This window comes from Bombina bombina, chromosome 2, assembly GCF_027579735.1.
Source record: "Bombina bombina isolate aBomBom1 chromosome 2, aBomBom1.pri, whole genome shotgun sequence".
Lineage (NCBI taxonomy): Eukaryota > Metazoa > Chordata > Amphibia > Anura > Bombinatoridae > Bombina > Bombina bombina.
The window spans coordinates 179,090,060-179,112,525 of NC_069500.1; the positions used below are offsets into that span (position 1 = coordinate 179,090,060).

Below are 22,466 nucleotides of genomic sequence, written 5' to 3' on the forward strand. Positions count from 1 at the left end.
ATATCATAATGGATACTGTGTTCATGTTGTGTTTTGCTCTAAATCATATTTTTCTTTCAATTGCAAAGATACTATTTTACAAGAGGAAATTTTCACAACTACACAATAGGTCAGTATGAGTTATGTTAATGCATCTTGGGGCTGAAGTGATATTAAAATCAATATTTAGTGAGTGCTTAGCAGCTCAATAATAAAAAAAATTGCATAGTATTAGTTATGGTAAATATTAAAATATAACGCTATAAAATAATATACTTTACAAAGCAAGGGTCTAGCACATGTTTAAAATTATATATCTACAATGCTGTGTTATCCCTATCAGGGATTGTATTTAATAATCAGCAATTCAAAAATATTAAACGGATATGCAGCAATTTTTAATAAGGCTGTTATCTGCACCAGACTAGATTATACTGTGATATATTAAAGTAAATTCAGGTTTCTTAAGTCTGCAAACATTTTTAATGATAATCGCCATCTTGCTAAAAGGAAAGGCTATTATACAGTAAAATATTATAATGTACACCATTTGTCATCCTGTTACAAAAGGATGTAAACTATAATCGGGAAAATACTATATTTATGAGGTACACTCCCAGCAGTATTCATTTATTTTTACAGAAGGATGCATGAATTATGCTCTATTACTATGTCCATACTGTCGCGCGGCCTGGAGACCACGTGGTCCTCAAAGACTTCCCCTGCAGACTTCATATTCTACCATGAGGAAAGAATGTTTTAGATTCACATTGATTATTTTTTTTGACACAGATGAACACATTTTTGTGGGGATCCAAATAAATACTGACTGCCTATCATTGCTGTGTATAAATATTTAAAGGAATATATTACAAATTATGTATTTTTGCACAGTAGGCGTGTTTTATAAAATAAGCACAGAATTTGCCCTTCATTGGGCAATGGTTTAAATCATGTACACCTAGACCTTGATATGAATACACCGTCCAGGTGTAGGTATATAAAATAGGCAACCTACATTACTAAGGAATAGAATATGTGCAATGCTTGGGGTGTGGGAAAAGAGACTAAGAGGGTAAATTAACTAAATAAATATCCATAGATAGAAAAATATTTTGAAAACCGCAATTATAAATATAATCAATGATAACAATTTAGATCAGGTTATGCTGTTAATTGGATGCCATTGCTTCAGAGCATATACAGTACAAATGTGTACATTTTTCTATACTGTATACTTTCATGTTTTGCTAATGGAAAAGTATTTAAAAAAACAAACAAAAAAACAACTCTGGACTTCATGCACATTTATGAAGTAACCGTTCTTATTTCAAACCTACTAAAGCAGAAACTTATTAGCTCATTCCAAATGTAGTATCAGTGTACTGGAGAAAGAAGCTTAGGTTTTTAACATTCAACTGAAAATGTATGATTAAATAACTTACCAGCTAATCAAGAAGGCTACTCTAAATGGTTTATAGACTTTGCTGCAGGAAAAATGATACTAGACTTCAGATTATTGGGATGAATCTGCTTCTTAAAAAAATAATTAAAAAAAAAAAAGATATATATACACACACACACACACACACACACACATGTATATGCAAGTACACACACACTAGTATATATAAACACACAGTAAAATAACTAAACAATTTATAAATATTTAACTTCTTCCTCCTCTGTAAGGTAAGTTGCGTAAATATTGCATAAAATAATGAAAGAAAAGCCATTAAACTTAATAATAACAAAAAATGTAAGTTAGAAAAAAATGACGTTACTTGCTCCTTATTAAAACTGCTTTATAGCAACTGCTAGTTGCTATATTTATTTTCTTTAAAAAGGAAAATATTCTAATAACTTTACTTCAATCTGGTCTCTTTTTCATTCTGGTGCCCACTATCATTGGCCCACTGGTTAAGTTTTTGTGTGTGTTTAAATGTAAGCTCTTGTTCCCTTAAATAAGTGTAGTAAAATTCTTATATTTATAATTAATAAAGTGGCTAATCTGGTTGCTGTAGATTAACGAATGATAGTATGGAATAAGCTGTTTTTAACTATTTCCGTCAGTGCATTCAGTGGCATCCGTTTCAGAAACTATCCTTCATAAACACAAACATCAAAAATAATTGATTGGTATTGAACCTGTTTTAAAAATTCCAAACTCCTTAACTGGCCAGATATGTTACACTATGTATAAAAAAGTGCTTTGGAAGCAGGAAAAATTCATCCTATATGAAAGGTCAATATAATTATTTTGCTCCAGAAATATTTAGGTTTCCCCAATGCTGAGTGAAGAATTTTCTCTTTCGTTTGTCTTGATCGCGCTTCTTTGTCTTCTGAATCAACCTTCCCATTGGATGCAACACACCTGTTCACATAACCAGAAAAACACATATTAAAGAAAAATATCACATGTATTTTGTTTTTGCTAGTTTAGTGTGCAAAACAAAACTATGCTAGACTGTTTATTTTTTTAATCATATTAACTAAATAAAACAGAATTTATGCTTACCTGATAAATTACTTTCTCCAACGGTGTGTCCGGTCCACGGCGTCATCCATTACTTGTGGGAATATTCTCTTCCCCAACAGGAAATGGCAAAGAGCACAGCAAAAGCTGTCCATATAGCCCCTCCCAGGCTCCGCCCCCCCAGTCATTCGACCGACGGTTAGGAGAAAAAAAGGAGAAACTATAGGGTGCCGTGGTGACTGTACTGTATAGAGAAAGAAATTTTTCAAACCTGATTAAAAAACCAGGGCGGGCCGTGGACCGACACACCGTTGGAGAAAGTAATTTATCAGGTAAGCATAAATTCTGTTTTCTCCAACATTGGTGTGTCCGGTCCACGGCGTCATCCATAACTTGTGGGAACCAATACCAAAGCTTTAGGACACGGATGAAGGGAGGGAGCAAATCAGGTTACCTAAACAGAAGGCACCACGGCTTGCAAAACCTTTCTCCCAGAAGACCAAGTCGCTGCCTTACATATCTTATCAACAGAAGCCTCGTTCTTGAAGGCCCATGTGGAAGCCACAGCCCTAGTAGAGTGAGCTGTGATTTGTTCAGGAGGCTGCCGTCCGGCAGTCTCATAAGCCAATCGGATGATGCTTTTCAGCCAGAAAGAAAGAGAGGTAGCAGTAGCTTTTTGTCCTCTCCTCTTACCAGAATAAACGACAAACAAAGAAGAAGTTTGTCTGAAATCCTTTGTTGCTTCTAAATAGAACTTTAAAGCACGGACTACATCTAAATTGTGTAACAAACGTTCCTTCTTTGAAACTGGATTCGGACACAAAGAAGGAACAACTATTTCCTGGTTAATATTCTTGTTGGAAACAACTTTTGGAAGAAAACCAGGCTTGGTACGCAAAACAACCTTATCTGAATGGAACACCAGATAGGGTGGATCACACTGCAAAGCAGATAATTCAGAAACTCTTCTAGCAGAAGAAATAGCAACCAAAAACAGAACTTTCCAAGATAGTAACTTGATATCTATGGAATGTAAGGGTTCAAACGGAAGCCCTTGAAGAACTGAAAGAACTAAATTTAGACTCCAGGGAGGAGTCAAGGGTCTGTAAACAGGCTTGATTCTGACCAAAGCCTGTACAAAAGCTTGTACATCTGGCACAGCTGCCAGTCGTTTGTGTAACAAGACAGATAAAGCAGAAATCTGTCCTTTTAGAGAACTCGCTGACAATCCCTTATCCAAACCTTCTTGGAGAAAGGAGAGGATCTTAGGAATTTTAATCTTACTCCAGGAGAATCCCTTGGATTCACACCAACAGATCTATCTTTTCCATATTTTATGGTAAATCTTTCTAGTCACAGGTTTTCTGGCTTGGACCAGAGTATCTATCACTGAATCTGAAAACCCACGCTTGGATAAAATCAAACGTTTAATTTCCAAGCAGTCAGCTGCAGAGAAACTAGATTTGGATGTTCGAATGGACCTTGTACTAGAAGATCCTGTCTCAAAGGTAGCTTCCATGGTGGAGCCGATGACATATTCACCAGGTCTGCATACCAAGTCCTGCGTGGCCACGCAGGAGCTATCAGAATCACCGAGGCCTTCTCCTGTTTGATCCTGGCTACGAGCCTGGGAAGGAGAGGAAACGGTGGAAACACATAAGCTAGGTTGAACGACCAAGGCGCCACTAATGCATCCACTAGAGTCGCCTTGGGATCCCTGTATCTGGACCCGTAGCAAGGAACCTTGAAGTTCTGACGAGACGCCATCAGATCCATGTCTGGAATGCCCCATAATTGAGTCAACTGGGCAAACACCTCCGGGTGGAGTGCCCCATAATTGAGTCAACTGGGCAAACACCTCCGGGTGGAAAGTCTGACGACTCAGATAATCCGCCTCCCAGTTGTCTACTCCTGGGATGTGGATTGCAGATAGGTGGCAGGAGTGATCCTCCGCCCATTTGATGATTTTGGATACCTCTCTCATCGCCAAGGAACTCCTTGTTCCCCCCTGATGGTTGATGTAAGCTACAGTCGTCATGTTGTCTGACTGGAATCTTATGAATCCGGCCTTCGCTAGTTGAGGCCAAGCCCGGAGAGCATTGAATATCGCTCTCAGTTCCAGGATGTTGATCGGGAGAAGAGACTCTTCCCGAGACCATAAACCCTGAGCTTTCAGGGAATCCCAGACCGCGCCCCAGCCTAATAGACTGGCGTCGGTCGTGACAATGACCCACTCTGGTCTGCGGAAACTCATTCCCTGAGACAGGTGATCCTGGGACAACCACCAACGGAGTGAGTCTCTGGTCATCTGGTCTACTTGAATCTTTGGAGACAAGTCTGTATAGTCCCCATTCCACTGCTTGAGCATGCACAGTTGTAATGGTCTTAGATGAATTCGAGCAAAAGGAACTATGTCCATTGCTGCAACCATCAACCCTACTACTTCCATGCACTGAGCTAAGGAAGGCTGCAGAATAGAGTGAAGAACTTGACAAGCGTTTAGAAGCTTTGACTTTCTGACTTCTGTCAGGAAGATCTTCATTTCTAAAGAATCTATTATTGTTCCCAAAAAGGGAACTTTTGTCGACGGAGACAGGGAACTCTTTTCTACGTTCACCTTCCACCCGTGAGATCTGAGAAAGGCTAGCACAATGTCTGTATGAGTCTTTGCTTTGGAAAGAGACAACGCTTGGATTAGAATGTCGTCCAGATAAGGTGCCACTGCAATACCCCTTGGCCTTAGAACCGCTAGAAGGGACCCGAGCACCTTTGTGAAAATTCTTGGAGCAGTGGCTAGCTCGAATGGGAGAGCCACGAACTGATAATGTTTGTCCAGAAAGGCGAACCTTAGGAACTGATGATGATCTTTGTGGATAGGAATATGTAGATATGCATCCTTTAAATCCACGGTAGTCATAAATTGACCCTCCTGGATTGTAGGTAAAATTGTTCGAATGGTTTCCACTTTGAACGATGGAACTCTGAGAAATTTGTTTAGAATTTTTAAATCCAGAATTGGTCTGAAAGTTCCCTCTTTTTTGGGAACTACAAACAGATTTGAGTAAAACCCCTGACCTTGTTCCACATTTGGAACTGGGTGTATCACTCCCATCTTTAACAGGTCTTCTACATAATGTAAGAATGCCTGTCTCTTTATTTGGTTTGAAGATAAGTGAGACATGTGGAACCTTCCCCTTGGGGGTAGTTACTTGAATTCTAGAAGATAACCCTGAGAGACTATTTCTAGTGCCCAGGGATCCTGAACATCTCTTGCCCAAGCCTGAGCAAAGAGAGAGAGTCTGCCCCCTACTAGATCCGGTCCCGGATCGGGGGCTACCCCTTCATGCTGTTTTGGTAGCAGCAGCAGGCTTCTTGGCCTGTTTACCCTTGTTCCAGCCTTGCATTGTTACCCTCTTGTCTAGAGGCTGCAGAGTTGGAAGTCGGTCCGTTCCTGATATTGCGAAAGGAACGAAAATTGGACTTATTCTTAGCCTTGAAAGGTCTATCTTGTGGGAGGGCATGGCCCTTTCCCCCAGAGATGTCTGAAATAATCTCTTTCAATTCTGGCCCAAAAAGGGTCTTACCTTTGAAAGGGATATTAAGCAATTTTGTCTTGGAAGATACATCCGCCGACCAAGACTTTAGCCAGAGCGCTCTGCGCGCCACAATTGCAAACCCTGAATTTTTCGCAGATAACCTCGCTAACTGCAAAGCGGCGTCTAAAATAAAGGAATTAGCTAACTTAAGTGCGTGAATTCTGTCCATGACTTCCTCATACGGAGTCTCCCTACTGAGCGACTTTTCCAGTTCCTCGAACCAGAACCACGCCGCTGTAGTGACAGGAATAATGCACGAAATAGGTTGAAGGAGGTAACCTTGCTGTACAAAAATCTTTTTAAGCAAACCCTCCAATTTTTTATCCATAGGATCTTTGAAAGCACAATTGTCCTCAATGGGAATGGTCGTGCGCTTGGCTAGTGTAGAAACCGCCCCCTCAACCTTAGGGACTGTTTGCCATAAGTCCTTCCTGGGGTCGACCATAGGTAACAATTTCTTAAATATAGGAGGAGGGACAAAAGTTATGCCTGGCTTCTCCCACTCCTTATTCACTATGTCCGCCACCCTTTTAGGTATCGGAAAGGCATCAGGGTGCACCGGGACCTCTAGGAACTTGTCCATCTTGCACAATTTTTCTGGGATGACCAGATTGTCACAATCATCCAGAGTAGATAGCACCTCCTTAAGTAATGCGCGGAGATGCTCTAATTTAAATTTAAATGTCACAACATCAGGTTCTGCCTGCTGAGAAATTCTTCCTGTATCAGAAATTTCTCCATCTGACAAACCCTCCCTCACTGCCACTTCAGACTGGTGTGAGGGTATGACAGAAAAATTATCATCAGCGCCCTCCTGCTCTACAGTGTTTAAAACAGAGCAATCGCGCTTTCTCTGAAATGCTGGCATTTTGGATAAAATATTAGCTATGGAGTTATCCATTGCTGCCGTCAATTGTTGCATAGTAACAAGCATTGGCGCGCTAGAAGTACTAGGGGTCGCCTGCGCGGGCATAACTGGTATAGACACAGAAGGAGATGATGTAGAACTATCTCTACTTCCTTCATCTGAGGAACCATCCTGGGCAACCTTACTATTTGTGACAGTACTGTCCTTACTATGTTTGGACGCTATGGCACAATTATCACATATATTTGAAGGGGGAACCACATTGGCTTCCATACATACAGAACATGATCTATCTGAAGGTACAGACATGTTAAACAGGCTTAAACTGGTTAATAAAGCACAAAAACCGTTTTAAAACAAAACCGTTACTGTCTCTTTAAATGTTAAACAGGGCACACTTTATTACTGAATATGTGAAAAACTATGAAGGAATTATCCAATCTTTACCAAATTTTCACCACAGTGTCTTAATGCATTCAAAGTATTGCACCCCAATTTTCAAGCTGTTAACCCTGTGGCAGTCCCAGCCACAGCCTTTGTTGCGACTTCACCAATCCCAGGGGGGTATACGATACCAATTCAAGCCTTCTAGGAACGTTTTCAGTGGATACCAGACCCTCACACATGCAGCTGCATGCACTGTACTCAAAAGTAACTGCGCAATAATGGCGCGAAAATGAGGCTCTGCCTACTATAGTGAAAGGCCCTTCCTGACTGGGAAGGTGTCTAAACTAGTGCCTGGCGATAAAAACGTTCCCCAAACAATAAAAGTGTGAAAATTACTTCAAACTTTCAAAAATAACTTAAACGATTTAGCCCTTAAGAGTGTCCACCAGTTAATAGCCCATAATAAGCCCTTTATTCTTTCTAAGTCTAAGAAAATGGCTTACCGATCCCCATGAGGGAAAAATGACAGCCTTCCAGCATTACACAGTCTTGTTAGAAAAATGGCTAGTCATACCTTGAGCAGAAAAGTCTGCAAACTGTTCCCCCCAACTGAAGTTCTCTCAGCTCAACAGTCCTGCGTGGGAACAGCAATTGATTTTAGTTACTGCTGCTAAAATCATACTCCTCTTTTAAACAGAACTCTTCATCTCTTTCTGTTTCAGAGTAAATAGTACATACCAGCACTATTTTAAAATAACAAACTCTTGATAGAAGAATAAAAAACTACAACTAAACACCACATACTCTTCACCATCTCCGTGGAGATGCTACTTGTTCAGAGCGGCAAAGAGAATGACTGGGGGGGCGGAGCCTGGGAGGGGCTATATGGACAGCTTTTGCTGTGCTCTTTGCCATTTCCTGTTGGGGAAGAGAATATTCCCACAAGTTATGGATGACGCCGTGGACCGGACACACCAATGTTGGAGAAATAAAAATTATACTCTAAGTGACAAATGAGTGAGAAAAAACCCAAACAAAAAAGCTACCTGTTAAATTTATTTCGTTCATGGTAGTGAGAGTCCAGGATGCATTACTCCTGGGATTCAGCTCCTTGCCACTAGAAGGAAGCAAAGATTCCCAAACCTTTCAAGAGCATTTCATCCCTCCCACCTCACTAGAATGCCAGTCTGATGTATAGCCAACCATCGAGAAGTAGCAAAAAATGTAGGAAAGGACAAAGCAGGGAAAAAGGAGGTGCAAACTAGAACTGCAAGCAGAATTGATTGGGCAGGGCTTGTGGACTCTTACCAACATGAAAGAAATTAAATTCATCAGGTGAGCATAAACTTTGTTTTCTTTTATAAGGTGGTGAGAGTCCACGTTCCATTACTCCAGGGAACTAATTTTGAGGAGGACAAGAAATATTTGCAACTTCAAAAGAAGAAACAACATCAAAGTGGTAGAATTAAGTAAAAGTATGTAAGGATGGGCATGTTGTTGCCTTGCTAATTTGTTCAACAGAAGCTGCCCAGGAAGTAGAAACTGATCTGATAGAATGGTCTGTAATACGTTTTGGGGGAGACTTTCTAACCTCCAAATAAGCCTTGTGAATTAAGAGATTAAACCAAGAAGCTAAAGTTAACAGTTGTGGCCTTCTGTCCTTTACAAAGACACTAGAAAGGAATGTTGGTATAAGATACTGATAAAGGTAAAGCTGGAGCCTGTATCAAGATATTGTCCAGATATGAAGCCACCAAAATACCCTGAGCTTTTATTACAGACAAGAGCATTCCTATAACTTTTGTAAAAAGGGAGCAGTAGTGAGACAAATTGGAAGAGCAACAAACTGAAAATGTCCTGAAAGGTGAATTGTAGGAACTGATAATGATCTTTAATGATAGGTACGTATATGAAGTTAAGCATCCTTCAAATCTATAAATCGACATATACTGCACTTGTTGAACAAGTGGAAGAATAGTCTGGATTGTTTCCATTTTGAAAGTAGGAACCCTGAGTAACATGTTTAGAGTTTTAAAATCCAGAATAGACCTGAAAGTTCCCTTTATCTTGAGAACTATAAAAAGGTTGGAGTAAAAACCCTGGCCTTGTTCAGATATCAGAACTGGAACTATTACTCCCATGAGTTCTTGATCTTGAACACAATGGAAAAAAAGGCTTAATCATTCTCAGGGTCATTTGGGACAGAAGAAACCTTTTCTCTGGGAGGAAGCCCACTATGCTTATCACCCAACCTTCTTGCACAGATTGAGGTCAGGCCTTCTGAAAAATGTATAATTTGCCCATACCAGAAGAAAATCTGGATTGGGGGCTGCACCTTCATGCAGACTTAGCAGAGGAAGGAGGCTTTTTTGACTGCTTAGCCTGGTTAAAATTGGGGTTAAATTTCCAGGAAGATCTGGAAGAATCATTTTGTGAAGAGAAGCCAAAAGGAACAAAAACAATTAGAAGCTCTGCTCTTCGTTAGACTTGTCCTGAGGAAAAAAGGCTCCTTTACCTCTAGTCACGGTAGAGATTTGTCAGGGTGCCAGGAATCAGACTGAGCCGAGAAGTGCAAAAAAAAAAAAAATCACACCTTTATTAATAGCAAAAAATAATAAAAAGTCATATAAGCCAGGAATCAAAACCAGAGCTGGTAGTCAGACGAGCCGAGTCAGGAGCCAAAGCGAATAGTCAGACGAGCCGGAATCAGGAACAAGGAAAACAGTAGTCAGGAACAAGCCAGGGATCAGGAACCAGGAAGGACGTCAGGCAGCCAGGTAATACACAGGAACTCTCACAAACAGGTCTGAGACAACGCAAAGGCAAAGCATACTGAACAGAGGCCCTTTATATAATAAGTGATGACATCACAATTCTGAGACTGCATCCTGTCTCACATGGATGATGCACACAAGTCTGGCCATAAAAGGAAGTGCAGGAATTGAGCAGCATCCCCCACAATGCACCATAGTCAGGAAGAGAGGTGAGTAAAATGGCTGCCAGCAGCACATGGCAAACACAACAGGCAAAAACCCCTGATAGTACCCTCTCCTAAATGACCCCTCCCCTGCGGGAGGACAAAAGGCTTATTGGGGAAATGGGCATGGAAGGCACTGAGGAGGGCGGGAGCATGAACATCAGAGGAGGGAACCCAAGAACGCTCCTCCGCACCGTAGCCTCTCCAGTGAACCAAATACTGTACACGGCCCCTGGACATACGAGAGTCAATAATGCTGCTGACCTCATACTCCTCATGGTTGTCAACAAAGATAGGATGGGGACGAGGCAACACAGTGGTAAACCGATTACAAACCAATGGTTTCAAGAGGGAGACATGAAAAACATTGGAGATGCGCATAGCAGGAGGAAGGTCAAGAGCGTAGGCCACAGGATTAACCTGTCTGAGTATTCGAAAAGGACCAACATAACGGGGAGCCAATTTATTGGAAGGCACACAAAGGTTCAAGTTGCAGGAGGACAGTCAAACTCTCTCACCAACCTGGTAGGAAGGTGTGGGCAGACACCTACGATCAGCCTGGAACTTTTGGCGCTGCATAGAACGATGAAGGCAATCCTGAATCTGCACCCACGTGGAACGGAGTTGCCGGAGATGCTCCTCCAAAGCCGGAATACCCTGAGACATAAATGAATCGGACAACAAGGATGGTTGAAACCCATAATTCGCCATGAACGGGGATATCTTGCAGGAAGCATTAATAGCACTATTACGAGCAAACTCTGCCCAAGGTAACAGTTCAGACCAATTATTGTGGTGATCTGAGACATAGCAACGGAGGAACTGTTCCAGAGCTTGATTAGACCGTTCCGCAGCCCCATTGGATTGAGGGTGATATGCCGAGGAGAAGGAAAGCTGGATCCCCATTTGAGCACAAAAGGAACGCCAAAATCTTGAGACAAACTGGCTACCTCGGTCCGACACTATCTCCTTGGGTAACCCATGTAAACGGAAGACCTCCCGGGCAAAAATTGAAGCAAGCTCCTGAGCGGTAGGCAGCTTCATCAAGGGAATGCAATGTGACATTTTAGCAAAACGGTCAACCACCATAAGGATAACAGTATTGCCATTGGAAACAGGGAGCTCGACAATGAAGTCCATGGAAAGATGTGTCCAAGGACGCTCACCATTAGCAGTAGGTTGAAGAAGACCCACAGGAAGATGTCGAGGAGTCTTATTCTGTGCACAAACTGAGCAGGAGGCAACATACGCAGCAACATCAGAACGGAGACCTGGCCACCTGAATTGTCGAGTGACAGACCAAATCATTTGGTTCTTGCCTGGGTGACCTGCGGCTTTAGGATAGTGGTAAGTGTGCAAAAGTTTAGTTTGAATATTCTCAGGAACAAAACAATTACCACTAGGTTTCTCAGGAGGTGCATTGGTTTGTGCAGCCAGGATTTCCTCCCCCAAGGGAGAAGTCAAATTAGTACGTATGGTAGCCAAAATATGGTCAGGAGGTATAACAGGAGTAGGTACAGACTCCTCCTTGAGAGGCGAAAATTGTCGAGAGAGGGCATCAGCCCTAACATTCTTACTACCAGGCAGGTAGGAGACCACATAATTAAACCGAGACAAAAATAGAGCCCATCTGGCCTGTCGGGACGACAAACGTTTTGCTTCAGATACATAAGTTAAATTCTTGTGGTCAGTAAGAATGAGCACTAGCACGCTAGTACCCTCGAGAAGATGCCTCCATTCCTTAAGTGCCAAAATTATGACCAGTAATTCCCTGTCGCCAATTTCATAATTGCACTCCGCTGGAGACAATTTCTTAGAGAAGAAAGCACACGGATGCAAGGAACCGTCAGGCGTAGGACGTTGAGACAAGAGGGCACCTACTCCAGTCTCAGACGCATCGACCTCAAGAACGAAAGGCAGGACAGGGTTAGGATGAGCCAGAACTGGAGCGGCAGCAAAGGCAGTCTTAAGACTATCAAAGGCCTTAATGGCAGTAGGTGACCAATGGAGTGGATCATTCTCTTTACGGGTCATGTCTGTGATAGGTTTGACCAAGGAAGAAAAGTTTTTACTAAACTTTCTATAGTAATTGGCGAACCCCAAAAAACGTTGAATAGACCGAAGACCAACTGGGCGAGGCCACTGCAGAACTGTAGATAACTTGTCAGGATCCATGGAGAACCCTGCAACGGAGATAACATAACCTAGGAAGGTTACTCGAGTCTGAACTCACATTTCTCGAGGTTAAAAAACAGGCCGTTCTCACGTAGTCTCTGAAGAACCGTGTAACATCAGAACGATGAGCCTCAAGTGTGAGTGAATGAGGATGTCGTCTAAGTACACTACAACACACTGTTGCAACATATCTCGTAGGACATCATTAATAAATTCCTGAAAAACAGCAGGAGCATTACATAGGCCAAAGGGCATTACAAGATACTCATAATGCCCGCTCCTGGTGTTAAATGCTGTTTTCCATTCGTGGCCCTCTTAAATCAAGTTTAGTATAGACCATAGCTCCCTTGAGGCGGTCAAATAGTTCCGTAATAAGCGGAATAGGGTAAGCATTCTTAATGGTAAGACGATTAAGACCCCTATAATCGATACATGGTCTTAACTCGCCACCCTTTTTCTTCACAAAGAAGAAGCCAGCCCCTGCAGGAGAGCAGGATTTGCTGATGATCCCCCGCGACAGAGTATCGGCAACATACTTCTCCACAGCACAATTCTCTTCAACAGACAGAGGGTACACCCGGCCCCGAGGAGGAATGGCTCCGGGTTTGCACGTCTATGGCACAATAGTAAGATCGGTGAGGAGGCAACGTACCGGCACGCATCTTGTCAAACACGTCTAAGGAACTCTCGAAGAAGTGCACAAGACTTTAACTGGTTTCCAAAGACAAGTGGAAATACATTGCGGGGACCACAACAAAATTTCGGACCTGCGCCAGTCGAGACTGAGATTGTGCTTTTGGAGCCAGGGATAACTCAGAACAACCAGAAAATGTGGAGAGTTTATCACCTGGAACTGGAGGGTTTCAAAATGGAAAGCCCCAACAGCCATGGACAACGGAGCAGTTTCGTGAGTAACGAGTGCGGGCTGAAGGGGCCTGCCATCAATGGCCTCAATAGCAAGCGGAACGGACCGAGGCAAAACAGGAATTGAGTGCTTTGATACAAAAGCACTGTCTTATGAAATAGCCCGCAGCACCGGAGTCAACAAGAGCCTGGGTGACTATGGAGGAGTCCACCCAGGAAAGGACAACCGTGACCAAAGGTTTCTCCTTAAGCGGTTCCGGGGACGAGGATAAACCACCCAAGGTCTGCCCCCAACAGGACCTTAGGTTTGAGTGTTTCCCGGCCATGTAGGACAAGACTTCAAAAGGTGGCCCTGTAACCCACAATAGAGGCAGAGCCCCTCCCTCCTCCTAAAGGCCCTCTCCGCCACGGAGAGACACGTGAATCCCAGCTGCATTGGCTCAGCAGTAACTGGTGACTCAGGACCAGGAGGCATGGGTGGGAACACGTAGGAGACAACGGAACAGGAGGCTTCCGCAAGCGCTCCTTGAAAGAGGGCCTCTCTCTGAGTCTGATGTCAATTAGGATAAAAAAAAAAGACACCAATGCCTCGATATCCTCTGGTAAATCTCTGGCAGCAACTTCGTCTTTAATCTCATCAGAGAGCCCATGAAAGAAGGCGGCAACAAGGGCTTCATTGTTCCAACCTACCTCTGCGGCAAGCGTACGGAACTCAATAGCATACTGAGCAACAGATCTTGTACCTTGCTGAATGGACATGAGTTATTTAGCAGCAGAGGAGGAGCGAGCCGGAACATCAAATACACTTCGAAAGGAGGCCACAAATTCAGGGTAATTTGAAATCACAGGTTTATTAGTCTCCCACAAGGGATTAGCCCAGGCAAGAGCTGTGTCAGAGAGTAACGAGATGAGAAATCCCACCTTAGCTCTGTCAGAGGGAAACGCCTGAGGTAACATCTCAAAGTAAATGTCCACCTGGTTCAAAAACCCTCTGCACTGAATAGGATCGCCTCCATATCGCTGAGGTAGAAGTGCAGAACTGGACATGCTCCTGGTAGGCATAGGTGCAGCAGCGGAAACAGGAGCAGCCATAACTTGCGGGACACTTTGGTACAAATGTGCAGTGCGAGTCAGCAGGGTTTGCAAGGCTAGTGCAAATTGATCCAAGCGGTGATCCTGTACATCCATCCAGGAAATGCTGGAATTGATGGAAAACAGCAGTCAGGAACAAGCCAGGGATCAGGAACCAGGAAGGACGTCAGGCAGCCAGGTAAAACACAGGAACTCTCACAAACAGGTCTGAGACAACGCAAAGCAAAGCATACTGAACAGAGGCCCTTTAAATAATAAGTGACAACATCACAATTCTCAGACTGTATCCTGTCTCACATGGATGATGCACACAAGTCTGGCCATAAAAGGAAGTGCAGGAATTGAGCAGCATCCCCCAGAATGCACCATAGTCAGGAAGAGAGGTGAGTAAAATGGCTGCCAGCAGCACATGGCAAACACAACAGGGTAAAAACCCTGACAAGATTATAGCATCCAGACCAGGCCTAAATAAAATATGTTCTTGAAAAGGAAGAAATAATAGTCTAGACTTTCAAACCATGTCAGCTTACCATTATTTGAGCAACAAAGTTCTTCTTGCCAGAACTGATAATGCCATATTTTTGGCATTGATTCTGATAATGTCATCAATACCATCATAGTTTAAAGCATTTGCTGACTTAAGAAGTTTCAGACGATGTTGAAACTCTTCATCAATAGACTCATCTGAAATATAAAGCTGCTGCCATGCAAGCAATACAGATAGCTGGTTTAAACAAATAACTTGCTTGAAGAAAAGCCTTTCTGTAGAAAGACCCTAATTTTCTGTTCATAGGGTCTTTTAAAGAAGTACTATCCTCTAAATGGATAGTAGTGTGTTTCGCTAAGGTGTAGATCATCCACATTTGGAATAGTTTACCATTGCTAGTAGTAAGTAAAAGGAAACATTATTTTAAAAGTAGAAGTCAAGTTAAAAGAAAGAAGAGGCTTGGGCCACTCTTAGTAATAATTTCAGTTATCGCCTCTGGAACAGGAAAAAACAGAGGCGGCGGACGAGATAAGGAGCAGAGATCTTAAGACAGGGGTATCAGGGCCAATTCGGCCCCTAAGTATGCATCTTAGTGTTATAGAAATACTAAATTATGTTGAGGTATTTCATAAATAACAGGTCATTTATGCTATCCATACACAGCATTTTGTCTATTTCATATATTTATACTCCCAATTAATGGATAAATTAAAGTGCCCAAAATGTATGTTATTTTTAGGATACTTACTATACATGACTGAGGTTCTTAAAGATTGATAGATCTAATTCTGAATTTAGACCATTTGGCTGTAGTGTGTCTAAGGAAAATATTAGCTCTGCCTCTTTGCGTAATAATTCCTGTTCCCAATCTCCGCCCCTCCAATTTTAAAAATCTCCCAGAATTTGAAGTATTTTAATCTATTTGCATGTACATCTTTAAATTGTTGGCAAAATATGTGTCTTGTTCCCCATTTTCTATAATCCATAGGTGTTCCCGAATCCTCTCTCTTAGGGTTCTAGTTGTTTCTTCTATGTACTGTTTCTTACAGGAACATTCTATCATATAGATTACTTCCTTGTCTTGGCATCTAATCATGTCCTTAATGTTATATTTAATTTGTGTCTGATGTTGTCTCTCCTTCCCCCTTGAAGTCCCAGGGGGCTAATATTAATTTTAAATTCTTTGCGCTCCTATATACAATCTTGATATAAGGGGTAACTTTTTTTTTACCTATTACTGTATCGTTCTGTACAAGGTGCCAATGTTTATTATCTTTTTTATACTTCTGAACTTTTCCTTGTAATCTGTTACTAGGGGAACATCTATCAGATCCCTCTTATAAAATGGATTCCATTGTTTCTGTTTATCCTTGTATTGTAGTAGAGATTTGTCTCTTAGTTATATTTCTTTCTTTGCTTCTATTATTAGTTCTTTTCTGTACCCTCTGTCTATGAATTTTTGTTCTAGTATTTCTGTTTAATATAGTCTTCTAGTCTTGAACGATTTCTACGTAACATAAGACATTAGCTTTTAGGAAGATTCACTTTCTACCTTTTCAGTTGGCAGCTGGTGTCAGTATGGATCATGTTATTGTCTTTAAAATGTGTCTTTGTAATTAGTGACTCATTTGTTACTTGTATATCCAAATCCAGGAAGGTGATATTTTCCTTACTAATACTGGTATTTGTGAAACTGAGCCCTATGTAATTATTGTTCATATCTGTTAGAAAGACTCAGAAATCTGCTTTATCACCATTCCATACGAATATTATATCATCTATATATCTGCGGTATAGCACAAGGTTTGCACAAAGCTTATGGGTTTCTGTTCCCAAAAACAAATTTGCATAGCTTGGCGCAAACCTTGTGCCCATTGCCGTTCTTTTTGTCTGCAAATAGAATAGTCTATTAAAACAAAAGTAGCTATGATCCAGGATGAAAGCTATTCCTTCTAGTAAAAAGTTTGATTGTTCTTCTAATATCTCTGTATCCTGTTGTAAAAAAGGTTTCACTGCTTTTATACCCAATTCATGTTGTATGCTTGTGTATAATGAGGACACATTGCATGTCACTAGAATGTATTGGTTCTGCCATTTTACTTTTTCTAGAGTTTGTAATTTATCTGTGGTATATTTGAGGTAAGAGCGTAATACCTTCACATACTTCTGAAGGTACTTATCAATATATTCAGACAAATTACAGGTCAGTGAATCAATCTCTGAAATTATGGGTCTTCCTGGGGGGTTTATGGGGGGTTTATGGGGTCTCTATGTATTTTCGGGAGATAGTAGAATATAGGGCTTTTGGGGTATTTATAATTTAGATAGTTTTATTCTCTGTTAATTATTCCTTTTTCTTAAGCTATATTTAGCATATTACTCAATCTCTCTTTATATTTGTTTGTTGGATCTAACTTTAACATTTTATAAGTGGCCTCATCATTTAATATCTATCAGCTTCTTTCAAATATTGCTCTTTGTTTAAAATTACCACACACCCTCCTTTGCCCGCTTGCTTAATCACAATATTCTTGTTGTTTTGTACATTTTATCATTAAAAGACAGCTTTACTTAATGAAATTAACTTTATTGTGTTTTCTTTTTGTAGGGTCCATACGACTATCTCTTTTGGATTCTACAAAAAAAAACAACAATAAAGCGCCTTTCTTTTGTAAGGCTGGAGTCACTTTGTTTGTTTGTATCTATCAGCTACTGTCAGCTGCATGTTGGGAAAAAAAAGTCAATCAGCTTCATTATTCCTGATGTCACACTTTTCTTTACTGAGATCTAATGATATTTCACTAAGGTCTCGCAAGATTTCATAGTAAAGTTCCTTAAAGTGAATGTAAATGATATGCTTTCTAATGAACATTATTAATTCTCAATATACTTGCAATGTAAACCGCAATATTTATTTTGGAAAATAAGCATCTTGTGATATTATAATTTATTTTATAACTTATCTACGTCTTGAACGCCAACTCCTCCCATCCTTGACTTCCGGTATTGCTTATAGAGTCCCTCCTGCTCTCTTACGTACGCTTGAAGCGCGCTCCCGAGGAGACAACAATTTGCGCATGCGTTTTGAAACAGCTGTTAATATGCGCATGCGTGCCCTGATCCGTTTCTATTCGTATTCTGAAATCTATTTGTCATTGTGCCTGCGTCTTTATGCCCTATGTAAATAAAGAAACAAAGTTTCCATTCCCGTAGTTTCAGCTCTCAACTCGAGCTATCCCATATACGGTGCCGTCAGAGGCTAAAGTGCCGTAAGTCTGATAAACCAGCGATGTCCAGAAATCTGCGTAAGTACAAATTTCTGGAGTCGCCAGTGACTTACGGCACTTTAGAAACTGCCGGCGTTTATTATTAAAGTTATTAAATCTCCCGTACTGTCTAATACGCCTCCCAAACATAGCCCGACACGTCTAACCCTCTATCCGCTATCCCCCCTCACTATCCAAACAATAAAAAATGTATTAACCCCTAAACCGCCACCTAATAACGTTATTATCCCCTAAACCGCCGCTCCCGGACCCCGCCGCCAGCTATATTAAATCTATAACCCCCTAATGTGAACCCCTACCCCGCCGCCATCTACCTTACCTATCCACTAAAGTGAGCCCCTTACACCGCCGCCATCTACCTTACCTCCCCCGCCGCCATCTACCTTACCTCCCCCGCCGCCATCTACCTTACCTACCCCCTAACGTGAGCCCCTACCCCGCCGCCATCTACCTTACCTACCCCGCCTCCATCTACCTTACCTACCCCCTAAAGTGAGCCCCTACCCCGCCGCCATCTACCTTACCTACCCTGCCGCCATCTACCTTACCTCCCCTGCCGCCATCTACCTTACCTCCCCCGCCGCCATCTACCTTACCTACCCACTAAAGTGAGCCCCTTACACCGCCGCCATCTACCTTACCTACCCCGCCCCCATCTACCTTACCTACCCACTAAAGTGAGCCCCATACACCGCCGCCATCTATCTTACCTACCCACTAAAGTGAGCCCCTTACACCGCCGCCATCTACCTTACCTACCCCGCCGCCATCTACCTTACCTCCACCGCCGCCATCTACCTTACCTACCCCGCCGCCATCTACCTTACCTACCCCGCCGCCATCTACCTTACCTACCCCGCCGCCATCTACCTTACCTACTCCGTCGCCATCTACCTTACCTACCCCGCCGCCATCTACCTTACCTACCCCCTAAAGTGAGCCCCTACCCCGCCGCATCTACCTTACCTACCCCGCCGCCATCTACCTTACCTACGCCGCCATCTACCTTACCTACCCCCTAAAGTTAGCCCCTTACACCGCCGCCATCTACCTTACCTCCCCCACCGCCATCTACCTTACCTCCCCCGCCGCCATCTACCTTACCCCCCCCGCCGCCATCTACCTTACCCCCCCGCCGCCATCTACCTTACCTCCCCCGCCGCCATCTACCTTACCTACCCCGCCGCCATCTACCTTACCTACCCCGCCGCCATCTACCTTACCTATCCCGCCGTCATCTACCTTACCTACCCTGCCGCCATCTACCTTACCTACCCCCTAAAGTGAGCCCCTTACACTGCCGCCATCTACCTTACCTACCCACTAAAGTGAGCCCCTTACACCGCCACCATCTACCTTACCTACCCCGCCGCCATCTACCTTACCTACCCACTAAAGTGAGCCCCTACCCCGCCGCCATCTACCTTACCTACCCCCTAAAGTGAGCTCCTACCCCGCCGCCATCTATTTTAAAAATATTAACCCCTAATTTAATCCCCCTACACCGCCGCCACCTATATTAAACACATTAACCCCTAATCTAATCCCCCTACACCGCCGCCAGCTATATTTACCCTAATTATATTAGGGTTAATATAGTTAATATAGTTATTATATTATATATATTAACCCTAATTATATTAGGGTTAATATAGTTATTATATTATATATATTAACCCTAATTATATTAGGGCTAATATAGTTAATATCGTTATTATATTATATATATATTAAGTATAATAACCCTATCTAACTCTAACATCCCTAACTAAATTCTTATTAAAATAAATCTAATTAATATTATTAATTAAAATATTCCTATTTAAATCTAAATACTTACCTATAAAATAAACCCTAAAATAGCTACAATGTAATTAATAATTACATTGTAGCTATTTTAGGGTTTATATTTATTTTACAGGTAACTTGTTATTTATTTTAACTAGGTACAATAGCTATTAAATAGTTAACTATTTAATAGCTACCTAGTTAAAATAATTACCAATTTACCTGTAAAATAAATCCTAACCTAAGTTACAAATACACCTACACTATCAATAAATTAAATAAACTACAAATATCTAAACTAAAATACAATTAAATAAACTAATCGAAATTACAAAAAAAAACAAACACTAAATTACAAAAAATAAAAAAAAAGATTACAAGTTTTTAAAGCTAATTACACCTATTCTGAGCCCCCTAATAAAATAATAAAGCCCCCCAAAATAAAAAAATTTCCCTACCCTATTCTAAATTAAAAAAGTTAGCTCTTTTACCTTACCAGCCCTTAAAAGGGCCTTTTGTGGGGCATGCCCCAAAGAAAACTGCTCTTTTGCCTGTAAAGAAAAACACAATACCACCCTCCAACATTACAACCCACCACCCACATACCCCTATTCTAAACCCACACAAACCCCCCTTAAATAAACCTAATACTACCCCCCTGAAGATCTCCCTACCTTGTATTCACCCAGCCGGGCAGAACTCTTCATCCGATCCGGGCGATGTCTTCAATCAAGCGGCAGAGAAGTCTTCTTCCACCGGCGATGTCTTCAATCAAGCGGCAAAGAAGTCTTCTTCCATCCGGGCGATGTCTTCAAGCAAGCGGCAGAGAGTCTTCTTCCATCCTGCGATGTCTTCAAGCAAAGCGCCATCTTCAATCTTCTTTCTTCGCTCCTCCGCCGCGGAGCATCCACCCGGCACAAAGACTGAACGAGGAATGAGATACCTTTAAATGACGTCATCCAAGATGGCGTCCGTCGAATTCCGATTGGCTGATAGGATTCTATCAGCCAATCGGAATTCAGGTAGAAAAATCTTATTGGCTGATTGAATCAGCCAATCAGATTCAAGTTCAATCCGATTGGCTGAACCAATCAGCCAATCGGATTGAACTTGAATCTGATTGGCTGATTCAATCAGCCAATCAGATTTTTCTACCTTAATTCCGATTGGCTGATAGAATCCTATCAGCCAATCGGAATTCGACGGACGCCATCTTGGATGACGTCATTTAAAGGTACCTCATTCCTCGTTCAGTCTTCGTGCCGGATGGATGCTCCGTGGCGGAGGAGCAAAGAAAGAAGATTGAAGATGCCGCTTTGCTTGAAGACATCGCCGGATGGAAGAAGACTTCTCTGCCGCTTGCTTGAAGACATCGCCCGGATGGAAGAAGACTTCTTTGCCGCTTGATTGAAGACATCGCCGGATGGAAGAAGACTTCTCTGCCGCTTGATTGAAGACATCGCCCGGATCGGATGAAGAGTTCTGCCCGGCTGGGTGAAGACAACGTAGGGAGATCTTCAGGGGGGTAGTGTTTAGGTTTTTTTAAGGGGGGTTTGGGTGGGTTTAGAATAGGGGTATGTGGGTGGTGGGTTGTAATGTTGGGGGGTGGTATTGTGTTTTTCTTTACAGGCAAAAGAGCAGTTTGTTTTGGGGCATGCCCCGCAAAAGGCCCTTTTAAGGGCTGGTAAGGTAAAAGAGCTAACTTTTTTAATTTAGAATAGGGTAGGGAAATTTTTTTATTTTGGGGGGCTTTATTATTTTATTAGGGAGCTTAAAAAACGTGTAATTTTTTTTATTTTTTGTAATTTAGTGTTTGTTTTTGTAATTTCGATTAGTTTATTTAATTGTATTTTAGTTTAGATATTTGTAGTTTATTTAATTTATTGATAGTGTAGGTGTATTTGTAACTTAGGTTAGGATTTATTTTACAGGTAAATTGGTAATTATTTTAACTAGGTAGCTATTAAATAGTTATTAACTATTTAATAGCTATTGTAACTATTTAAAATAAATACCAAGTTACCTGTAAAATAAATATAAACCCTAAAATAGCTACAATGTAATTATTAATTACATTGTAGCTATTTTAGGGTTTATTTTATAGGTAAGTATTTAGATTTAAATAGGAATATTTTAATTAATAATATTACTATTAATTAGATTTATTTTAATAAGAATTTAGTTAGGGATGTTAGAGTTAGATGGGGTTATTATACTTAATATATATATATATATATATAATATAATAACGATATTAACCCTAATATAATTAGGATTAATATAGTTAATATATATGATATAATAACTATATTAACCCTAATATAATTAGGGTTAATATAGTTAATATAGCTGGCGGCGGTGTAGGGGGATTAGATTAGGGGTTAATGTGTTTAATATAGGTGGCGGCGGGGTAGGGGATTAAATTAGGGGTTAATATTTTTAAAATAGATGGCGGCGGGGTAGGAGCTCACTTTAGGGGGTAGGTAAGGT

The 22,466-nt window shown here is 41.5% G+C and overlaps 1 protein-coding gene across 1 annotated transcript in view; it reads right to left on the reverse strand.

Moving 5' to 3' along the window:
- The window catches only part of JMY (junction mediating and regulatory protein, p53 cofactor), a 469,755-nt gene continuing 447,289 nt past the window's right edge, over window positions 1-22,466 (reverse strand). The window contains exon 11 of the mRNA XM_053701369.1: window positions 1-2,353. The gene's annotated coding sequence lies outside the window, so the exon portion shown is untranslated. The remainder of the gene's footprint in view (window positions 2,354-22,466) is intronic.